Source organism: Gekko japonicus, unplaced genomic scaffold (assembly GCF_001447785.1).
Source record: "Gekko japonicus isolate JY-2015 unplaced genomic scaffold, Gekko_japonicus_V1.1 scaffold603, whole genome shotgun sequence".
Taxonomy (NCBI): domain Eukaryota; kingdom Metazoa; phylum Chordata; class Lepidosauria; order Squamata; family Gekkonidae; genus Gekko; species Gekko japonicus.
This window is the reverse complement of record NW_015169192.1, coordinates 116,402-127,077: the sequence shown is the minus strand read 5'-3', so window position 1 is coordinate 127,077 and position 10,676 is coordinate 116,402. Positions and strand designations below refer to the sequence as shown.

The 10,676-nt window shown below is 43.6% G+C and overlaps 1 protein-coding gene across 1 annotated transcript in view; it reads left to right on the top strand.

Moving 5' to 3' along the window:
• The first annotated feature begins 10,167 nt into the window (after positions 1 to 10,167).
• STK26 (serine/threonine protein kinase 26) overlaps positions 10,168 to 10,676 on the top strand; it is a 48,047-nt gene continuing 47,538 nt past the window's right edge. The window contains exon 1 of the mRNA XM_015416253.1: positions 10,168 to 10,664. The gene's annotated coding sequence lies outside the window, so the exon portion shown is untranslated. The remainder of the gene's footprint in view (positions 10,665 to 10,676) is intronic.

The window sequence follows — 10,676 nt, the reverse complement described above, 5'->3', positions numbered from 1 at the left end:
ACATGGCACAGGAGGAGGTGCTTTTCTACCTTAGCTGCCACTGCATAACACCCCCCTCCCCCTCAAAAAATAAGTCAGAGGTGAAGAGAACCATATCTGTTACCATGAGGCTGTCCTCCCATTCTACCCACTTGAAGCAGCAAAATGACTTGAGACAGCCCTTGCCTTATAGCTGAGCAGAAGGAAAGAAACATGGCTTGCCTCCCTCCATTTTCCGCTTCCCTCTGTCGCCCCACCAGCCACAGTCGGGACACTCATCTGGAGCTTCCTTCTAGATCTCATTGTATTTCTTCCCACAACGGGCATTACTCCTAGTCTTCCATAATCTTAAAACAAGATCAAAGCAGTATGTATTTTTCATACTAACCCCCCCCCCCCAAACATACCTGCCTATTGTACCACTCTCCTTATAAACCTTTGAATTAACCTACAGGAGGAAGGAAATGCAACTGGCTGCTTGATCCTGTTTTGGGTTTGGACATGGTACTGAGAAGGGATCAGATAGATTTACCAACTGCATCTTCTGCCATACCCCTGACTGGGGAAGCTGCAGATTTAGTAAATGCAATATAAATAAGGGCTAAATCCAGAGAAATGCAGACAGCAATTGGCACATGAGAAGAAGAGAGATCAGCCCTGTAGCCCATCAGCCACAGCACATGAAGCTGGATGGTTGAGCAACAACAGCTATTCATCTGCCACAGCGTGAGGAAGGCACACTACAAACTGGATGGTTAGTTGGGGAAAGACCCATTAAATATATCGATATTGTTCTTCAGAGGCACCCTTTCTGCTGCAGGACAAAATGTATTGAGTCAAAGGCAAAGCGGGAGGAGGCTAAAAGACAGCCAGAGGATGGAAGGGAGTTAAACTTTCATGAAAAGGAAGTGGGGAAAGCTTGTTTCTGAGGCAGGAAGTCCTGTGTGACTAAATGGGTGTCTTACATATTCACAGCTGTGTGCCAGGAGCTTGCTGTCCTCTCACGAGGAATGAAAACCCAGCGGTTATTAAAAAAGCAATCCTCCTCTGCTATTTGCAGCTTTTTGTCTCCCTCTGTCTGCAATACCAGCTGGTGGGCACTGATTAACTTGTTGGATTTCTGAGTGTCATGCATCTATTAAAAGGCAAAAAAAAAGTCTTGCAGGAGGAGTATACATGTCCAGTGGCTGCATGTTGCCCTTCCTTCAGACATTAACTCAACCTCCATCTACATGGATCCAAAAATACACGTTCCTACTACAGTGGTGCAAGGACTAGTAGGAGTGAAAGCCACACACTCCATTGTTGCTATTAAAAAAGCAATCCTCCTCTGCTATTTGCAGCTTTTTGTCTCCCTCTGTCTGCAATACCAGCTGGTGGGCACTGATTAACTTGTTGGATTTCTGAGTGTCATGCAGCTATTAAAAGGCAGGAGGAGTATACATGTCCAGTGGCTTCATGTTGCCCTTCCTTCAGACATTAACTCAACCTCCATCTACATGGATCCAAAAATACACGTTCCTACTACAGTGGTGCAAGGACTAGTAGGAGTGAAAGCCACACACTCCATTGTTGCTCTGCTCACTGCTGCCACTATCTCTTCACTCATGAGAGCCAGTGTGGTGTAGTGGTTAAGAGCGGTGGGATCTAATCTGGAGAACCGAGTTTGATTCCCCACTCCTCCACATGAGGCCAGCTGGGTGACCTTAGGTCAGCCACAATTCTCTCAGAGCTCTCTCAGCCCCACCTACCTCACAGGATGTCTGTTGTGGGGAGAGGAAGTGAAGATGATTGGAAGCCACTCTGAGACTCCTTCAGGTAGAGAAAAGCAGGGTATAAAACCAACTCTTATTTTTCTTAACCACTCTCCCTCCCCCTTTTTTCGGTGGCACCTGTGCAAAAGTGCAGACATGATGGCATTTTCAGCTGTTGAGCCACAGTGTGCCTCAGCGCAGGAAAATGAAAAGTACCCTCTGAAGGGCTACAAAGAAGGAAATGGTGCACGGCAGCCAGGTATTTCACAGCATCTTGAATGTGGACAACCCCACTCCTCCACGTAGTGGCCACATGTAGAAAATTAGGGTTTTATTTTCTTCAACGAAAAAGTCATGCCCAGATTAGCCATGATGTTGTGTGAACAATCCACTGTACTACAGGAGCTTCTGCAGCCTGTATGGGGGGAAAATCCCTGCTTGGATGAGTTTTCTCTGTTTCCCCCCCTCTTTCTTATGTTTATATTGTATGCTGGTCTTAAGACCGTAATAATAAAACTAAACTAAACCTGTTTGGATATAGCCTCTGTGTACTTGCTCCTGAGCAAAACAGGACTTGCTTTCTTGTATGTATGGTTGACAGGCAACTTGGTTAATTCTTCTGTTGTTGCACAGAGAATAGGCAGCCTGGTTATTCCTCTGGTTCTTTTTATAATTGTAAATATTTATGTACATAGTTTTGAAAACATATAATTTCTGAGTTTTCTGAGATTAAGAGAAAACATACTATCAAAGGTTCATACCTAGAGAACACAAGAACTTCAAAGCAGCCATGCTTGATCAGACCAGTGAGCCATCGAATTCAGCATTCTGTTCAACAGTGACCAGTCAGATACCACAGGGGAGCCTCCAAGAGAGGGGTACATTTCCCTTCACCATTTAGGCATGCGGAGTCTTCATGCAAATATATTTTAGGGCATTGATGTTTGTTCATATATTACAGTTAAATTAACAGTTTTTTTTAAAAAGAAGTCACTGACTATAAAAAGTAAGAGATTGTCTTGGCCTCCTTCACAGCCCTGGCCTCCCCCCCCCCCCTTGGGGAATTTTAAAAGCCAACCTATTTGTTTTCCAGCTTCTTGTTTTGTGTCCTCCTTTTAGGATCTAACCACCACTTGGGTGTTTGAGGTCCTACACGCTGCCTCTTGATAATGCACTGTGGCTCAATGGGGTAAGTCAGGAGAGAGCAGGTTTCTTCTGAAGAGTGACTTCGCCAGAGTTTTTCCTTCCTGGCCGTCCCATTGCAAACTCACCCAGTGCAGAAAGGCTGCATTGTCACCCTGTTTGCACCAGGTACTGCTGCCTGTGGTTTGCCAAGCAGCTCCTTGGAGTTCTGCCCATGCTTTTCTGCAAGCGCTGTTGCCAGGATACAAAGCATACGGCAAATGTTTATTTCAACAGCAATGGCTTTTATTCCCCCTCAGCAGCTTTCTCAGGCTGCAGTCATGTGTGAATGTTTTTGGAGAGATGGGGGGGGGGGGGAATGGCCCAGGCCCCAGGGGGAGGAAGTGGTAGGAATGATAACTGCAACCGATGCAAGATGAAGTAATGATGGTCAGACAGTGCATCAAGTCGCACCTCAAAATTTTCTTTATTGACGTTATTTATAGTCTGCCTTTCTCACAAGGACTAAAGGAGGATTCCATGTTGTGAGTCAGTACAATCAACAAAATGGGTCATTCAGTAACCAATGCATTAGGATTTTAGAAGTCTGGAACCACCAGAAAGAACTGAAGCGAAGCATAAGTATTCACATCACACATTAAGCAGTACAGAAATCACATAACAGGATCCTACTACAATAAGCTACACATAGCAATATAGACCACAGTCCCAAATAATTTATCCAAGTAAGCCCGTGAACCATTTTGTACAGTACAACCCTATCACCTATGCAGAAAAGCCCTCTTGAAGAGTTTCATTGTGCGTGGTCTGCAGAAGGCCAGGGGAGTGGCACTTTCCTGACCTCCTCAGGCAGGCCATTCCCCAAGGTGGGAGCCCCAATGGAGAAAGCATGTGTATGGGCAGTTATTGGTTTTGCCCATTTGCAGGCATGCTCCATCAGGAGCTCCTGCTGAGTGACGTTCTTGTGGCGGAGCGTAGGTAGAGAGACGGTCCAGCAAATAAGAGGGGCCGGGGCCATGAAGGGCTATGTATGAGATAGGCAATACCTTAAAGTGGAGCATCTGCAGAATGAGAGTAATATGCATGCTCCATCGGACTCCCGCTAATAGCCAAGCCATGGCATTCTGGACCAGGTGGCATTTTCAAGCTGATTTTGAGGGGAGACCAAGGTATAGTAGTCTAGTCTTGATGTCATTGTGGCATGGATCCAGGTGGCCAGATCAGCCATATCAAGGCAAGGGGCCATCTTACAGGCTAGGCTGGGTTATAAGGAAACCTGTTATGCAGTTGCATTAACTTGCTTCTCCAGTAATAAAGCTGGATCCAGTAGGACCCAAAAGCTTTTAACTAAGTCAGCAAGGGGGAGTCGACCTCCATCAAAAGTGGGGAGAACAATATCCTTCAAGGCCTCCACTTCCCCAACCAACATTACCTCTCTTTTCACTTTGTTCATATTTAGCAAGTTAATCACAGCAGCAAGGCAGCAATCCAGGACCTCTATCAGATTTGGATAAGAATATATACAGCTTGAATATTGTCAGCATATTAATGACAACCAACCCCAGACTATGAATGATTTGTCATAATGGTTTTACATAGACATTAAAAAGCATGGGGGATAGAACTGCACCCTGTCGAACTCCACAGGATAGGTTCCACACACCAATGACAATAGCAACTCTTTGAGTCTGATCCATGAGGAATGGTTTGAACCAGTTCAGCGCACATCCAAATACCTACTTCTGCTTCTAGACACCTCAGTAAGATGACATGATCTACTGTATCAAAGGATGCAGATAAATCCAATATGAGCAACAGAGAGTTTGTTGCCTTGTCTACACTTAGATGGAGGTTAGCAACCAAGGCTAGGAGACATCTCTGTTCCATAGGCAGGCCTGAAGGCAGACTGAAAAGGGTCTAAGAAGACTTGGAGTTGGTTCACTACTGCTCTCTCAATCACTTTGCTTCAAAAGGGTAGATTAGAGCCTGGGCAATAACTGGCCACATCCTTTTTCTATAAGGATTTTTTAAAAGCAGCTGACAAATAACCACCTCTTTGAGTGGCCGAGGGAAGGTGCCTTCAGTTAGTGACTGGTTTACAATAGATGTTAAGGGCATGCTGATGTGCTCCTTACATGATTTTAGCAGCCAGGATGAGTAAGGAACCAGGGTACATGCAGTGGCCTTCACACATCCCAGGATCTTGTTTACATCCATCACAGAAACTGGGTCAAATTGATCCCTAAATAGCCCAGGCAGTGCATTAGGCCTTTCTTCTGGTGTACATCCAGAGCAGACCATAGTCTCGATATCTTATCAACAAACACTTGACAAAAGTATCATAGCTAATAGTCTGTTTCTAGGACATTAGACGCTCAGAACAACTGATATGGATATGAACTAGCTGATGCTATAATAGCAGAGAAGTGACCTTTCTTTGCTGCCGTCACCACCACTTTATAGTTCCTACAATGAGCTCTATAGCATGATCTGTCAGATTCAGTACAAGTTCTCTGCCAACACTGTTCTTAGACCTCTCCCAACCATTTTCAGATCACCGAGCTCTGTGGTAAACCTTGCTCCATGTTCTTTTTTATTCCCACCTCTCAGTGTGGCATTATTTCCCTCCCAACAGGTCAAAGCCATGGTGCACTGCTGCATCGGGAATTTAATATGGTCACCTGGAAGAATGAGCTCTGATCCAAAATCTGTCTAAGTGGCCTTAATCTCAGCCACCATCTACAATATAAGGATAATATTGGCCCACTTTAAAGGGCTTTATGTAACAGTGCTATATAAATTATAAGTATTATTATTTGAGAAGGTGAGAATATCAAGAATTATTTTTACATTTTGTTTTTAAATGGCCATTGAAAAATTAAACCCAAATTACACATTGAGCACTGAACAGTGCAGAAAACTTAAAGTATGATTGTAAATTAATCTTCCCACACAGCAATTGATCAAGCAACAACCCCCAAATAAGCACATTTAGAACGGCCTTTCTGTTTTTCACACATGCACACCAATAACAGGAATTATGCTGAAAAACACTTTTAAGTGGCTTATGTGAATTTGATCTCAAGCTCCTATGCAAATATAGCCATTATTTTTTCTACTTCATGCAAAAAAAAGTATATGTTTTCAGCATAACTGTCATGGTAACATAGAAGAGTAATACAAAGATTCATACAATTCAGATTATGAAACTTATTTTTATTGGGCCAGTCATATTAATAAAGTTAACAAGTATTTGAGTTGCACAGAAATACTCTATGCTTTTGTGCCTGAATAATTCTTTATAACACAAAAACTTGCCACTATTTCCAGACATAAGTAGTCCAGTAAAAATATTATCTGAATCTTCTAAATCCCCTTTGTCCTTTAAACCACTGCATCATAGTCCTCTTAACACATTTAAAAAGTATAATTGACACACAGAACATTGTGATTTTTCAGTATCCAAAATTAAATTAGGTTACATATTTGTGAACAGTTCTTATAAATCCAATCTCCTCCTCTTCTTTCAAACCAACTAGCATATATTAAACTGTTATCAATCTGTTCTGTTTGAAGTGTGTGTGTGTGAATATCTCTCTAAATCACACTTATTCTATCAAAGCTTTGAATATGAGTCAGAATCAACTTTTGCCTTTAAGCTTCAGTATTATCTACATTTTGACTCTTCTGTAATGAATTCAGTTGAAGGCTGGCTCATTTAAAGAAGACAAAAATACATAATAATTTTCCAATATTTTTGAAAGGAAAGTAAAAACCTACAACTTTCAAATTCCTGGCCAGGTACTCTAGCTTCTTAGTCACTGTAATGAATCATCGTGATGTAGCTGTATCCACCCTCTTTATCACTGGTACTCAGACACAATTTTTAGATCTTCCGCAAACGGAGCAGATCATTTAAAGGGACCTCTTATAATGGCTTTGAGTTAAATTATCCTTGACATATGCAAATTTCTGAGCTGCGTACACAATCTGTTATTCTAGAGTTTGATCATTCAGGGGCTGAATACAATGAAAGTTCCCGTGCAGATCATTTTTCATTCCAGATTTAATCACAGCTTGAACCCCACACCCTGTTACTGCTGTTAAAGATGCAAAGCATGCTGCAAAGTGGTATAATCTAACATGGAAGACAGCTATCACAATAAAACTTGATATGTATGCTTATGTCATAATTCTCAGTTTGAACACCAGGTCAATTTCATGCACCCTTAGGCAGACAGAAGGGACAGGGCAGAAGAAAAGATGCAAAAGGAAACTGTGGTGCAATATCTGAAGTGAGGCCTCTCAAGCTACTAGAGTAAATTAAATGTTTGAGGTGTTAAGAGCAGAAGCATGCACCATTTCCCCCCAGACCCATTGTACAGTCGCCTGTTGTCTTCCTCTCCTTTTTCTCTTAAGCAACAAAGGGAGTATGTAGACTCTAGCCACACTATCATACCTGTGGATCATGGAACAAGTCTCTTTTTCCTGCTACTAAACTTTTGAAAATGTCTGCTGATCTGTTTAGGGATCAAATCCTACCTAAAAACATAACAGCCTGTAGGAACCATAAAGTCCAGCATCCTTTCCCCAGCACTGGCCACCAGATTCCTTGAGGAAGCCCGCAAGCAGGACAGAAAAGAACAGAGTCTATACATCATTTGTTTCCCATTTAAGTGGTTTTCAGAGGTATACCACCTCTGAGTTTCCAGTCCTGACTGATAGCCATTGATAGACCTATTTTTCTGGCTTCTGAGTCTAGGTTCCAAACACAACTAACTCCTGTGTCGACATCAATGTAATACAAGATTCTAAATGAGAACTAATGGAATTTTTAGTCATATTTGGCTGGACAAAAAAGAATGATATTCAGGCTATATTTAGCCAATGGTCCTAAAGAGGTCAAGCAGCACAGGAAGCTTTTGCTGCTTTTCCAAACATTAAGGATTATTCAGAAAAATCAGACCACTGAAATATGAAGTTAGATCAGGAGTAATGCAGGCCTGTTTATTCGCTCAATGAAGATTCAGAAATTCAATGAATGGGTACTGTTGAATTTCCTGAAAGGTCGTAGACTGCAATTAAGGTTGGGTTCCATTTTAAAAATATCCTGCTTTCAATGACTTCATTATTTTACTTAAAATGTGTAAATATTGGCACACAGAATGAACTCTCAAAAGTATCACAAAATGTTCAAACTGGGAGACCGGAATAAGGTTGGGGAAAGATTGCCAGCTAACAGAGGAATGTTATAAAGCCCTCCCTTCAGACTTTAAGAAGGTACTTTGTTTTTAAAAGATGGGAAGGGAGAAGTAGGGTAACCAAAGGTTTTAACATTTTTTAAAAACAGAAAACTGAGGTACTAATGGAGGAATATTTTTAAAATTGTTTTAAATTCACAAGGAATTTCAGATATCTGGCATTATTTACATTCGTTCAAGTTGTCATCTTAAAAGATACACAGATATACATTCTTTGTTTAATTTATACCGGTGAAAGAATATACAAGCTTTTGAGTTGGGCAAAACTACTTTGTAGGTAAAAGGAAGGCGTCTCATTTATGTCAGATTCCTTATAACTGCTTTTGAGGTCTGAGCCGTAGACCCAGGTCCTCTGAATTACTTGGGGTTCAGTCCTATTTAAATGAGTGGAGTTTACTTTTGAGTAAACATGTATAAGACTGGACCAGCAATTAGTGATTTTATTTGCATCAGGATATAAGTATGTGGCGTGGGTGGACATTAGAAACATAGGATTTACATTAGTATATCCTAAGGAAAAAGCAGGCTTTTTTCAACTATGTAAACCCTGCGACTGAGCAAAGGGGCTAGGAAGGACATCTTCATCCCACCCCTGGTAACCCTTTGCTACTACTAGCACATCTTAAAGTGCTTGCTGTTTAAAATCTTATACTCTGTCAGTTTATTCCCCATTTTACCAATTCCTTGTCCAGAAATTACCCCCATGTTGTCCAAGGGTATATTTTCTACAAGGAACTGCAGAAATTTATTTTATTTAAAACACTTCTACTTTTGATTTTTCAAACGAGTCAAAGTGGCTCACAATAACTACCACACAAATACCAGAAGATGTTTCATGATCCTACACACATGTGGCTGTGTGTGCTAAATGTTTCATCAAACTCCTTTACAAACCAGGTGCTCTCCCACTACTTGCTTGGAAGCGAGGGCTTTTCAATATAGTGAATATTGTTGTAGTTTTAATGTCAGTGAAAATTTTAGGCAACTTTCATTCTGTTTGATGTATTGTATTTTTATTGCCCTGTTCTCCTATTTGAAACCCTGTCTTATTGCATTGTTGCATGTTTTATAATTTTCTTGTTATATTTTAATTGTGTAATCTGCATTAATTCTTAGTGAGAACGGCAGGCCATAAATTAAGTAAACAAATAAATAAATCAGTATTGTCTCCAACACTGAAGGAGCCCGAGATGCTTGGGAGAAAACCTGAGCATGTAAATATTTTAAATAAACCAATATCACTATCACACTTCTTTCAGCTCAGATAGAGGATCCCCATTTATCTCACTGCTCCCCCTTTTCCCACCATCTTCCCCAATTTGCAACACACTCACCAACCCTCCTCTCAGCTGCTTCTAGCCTGCATGCTTTCTCCCCTCCCCACCCATGCAGGCCATTACTGTCCCTGGGGATCAGCTCCACCGTTCTCTCAGATGTCTCACCACACTGTTCCTGGCTCAGGCTCTCCCTCTCAATCCCTAGTTCAGACCTCATCCCATCAACTCCCCGAGCCTTTTTAGCTCCTTGCTTCTCTCAGGGTGTTTCTCCCCACTGCCCCCTCAAGTGTTCCACACTCAGGTCCTAATTTCAATTTACAACAATTCTCACACACACACCCCAGCCTACCTTTATTTGAAACCCCACTTCCCTCTAGTCCCTCAAATCCCTCGCTCCTGCCCTTATGTCAAGTGCACACCTAGTTCAAGCCGTCGCCAGCAGCTGCAATGACGACCATCCTTAACTCCCAAGCATTTCACAGACAATCTTCCCTCGGACTAAACTTTCCTTTCCTCATATCTTACTTCCCTCGGTCTACCTTTATTTAGCCTCCTCCCGTTCTTTTCCTGGATCGCCAGACGCACCCCCGACCCCCGTTTGCCTCCCATTCTCCCTTAGTTTCCCCCCTTCAGGCCCCAATTTCCCTTCAGCTTCATTTCCCCCCCTTTCCCCTCTCCCCCGCCGGTGTTCCCTCCCCGTAGGCGGGCAAAGGGTGACGTTGCAGAGGCGGAGGCAGTGTCCGCGCTCCACCTCTTCGGGCCGGAGGAAGAGGCTGAGGTGCCGACGACGGCCGGGAAGAAGCGAGAAGGCCCCGTAGTGGCGGCAGGAGCAGCAGCAGCAGCAGCCGTATCCCCCTTGCTGGTTCACCGGGTCACCCTCTCTGGCTCGTGCCCTTTGCCCGACATAGCCGCCGAGTCCGCACAGAAGACCCCGCCAGCCTGCTCCCTTGGGCAGGCCTTCTTCGCCACAGCCCCTGCCGCTTTCGTCCCCTTCTGCGCGCCGCCGCCGCCGGGCCTCTCTCTTTCTCTCCTCGCTTCCTCCCCGGGCCCCCTCCCGGGGAGGAAGCGGGTCATGGGCTGCGGCAGAGGAGGAGGAGCCGACGCCGGGCAGGCCGCGCCGACCTCCCTCGCAGCAGCCGCGGCAGCGCAACCACTGATGCCTGGGCGCCGCTAGCCCGGCCCCAGCGAGCAGAGGACGACAAGGAAGAGACGTTCCCCGGCCCCTGCCGGGGGAGGAGAAGAGGGCTGAGGTAAGTGGGAAG